Genomic DNA, 437 nt, shown 5'->3' with positions numbered 1-437 from the left:
CTCCTGCTTGTTTTGTTTGTTTACATATATTATTTATTTCTTCTTGTGTTATTAAACCTTTATTTATAAATTCTTTTATTGGTATACCATTCACTGTTATATATCGACTAAGAGGCAGCATATTGTCTCCATGTACACCTATCACCATTGCTTGTATATCTCTTGGGGAGACAGATAGTCTCTGTGAAAGCATAAACCTAAACCTAGATGAATCTAGCATCCCAGCCATACCACATATTCTATGTGTCGGTACACCTGAATATTTTTGTAATACACCAACCATAACATCGAGAGGGTTTGTTATATTTATTATAAATGCAGAACTACAATATTTTTTTATTGCTGCTGCTACCTCCTTCATTATTTTTATATTCACAGGTAAGAGATCCATACGCGACCACTCTTTGTCGCTTTTTCCGGCTATCTTTGTTATTCCA

This window comes from Eimeria mitis, genomic scaffold, assembly GCF_000499745.2.
Source record: "Eimeria mitis Houghton genomic scaffold, Emh_scaff2346, whole genome shotgun sequence".
NCBI classification, from domain to species: domain Eukaryota; phylum Apicomplexa; class Conoidasida; order Eucoccidiorida; family Eimeriidae; genus Eimeria; species Eimeria mitis.
Note: the sequence above shows the minus strand (reverse complement) of the source record.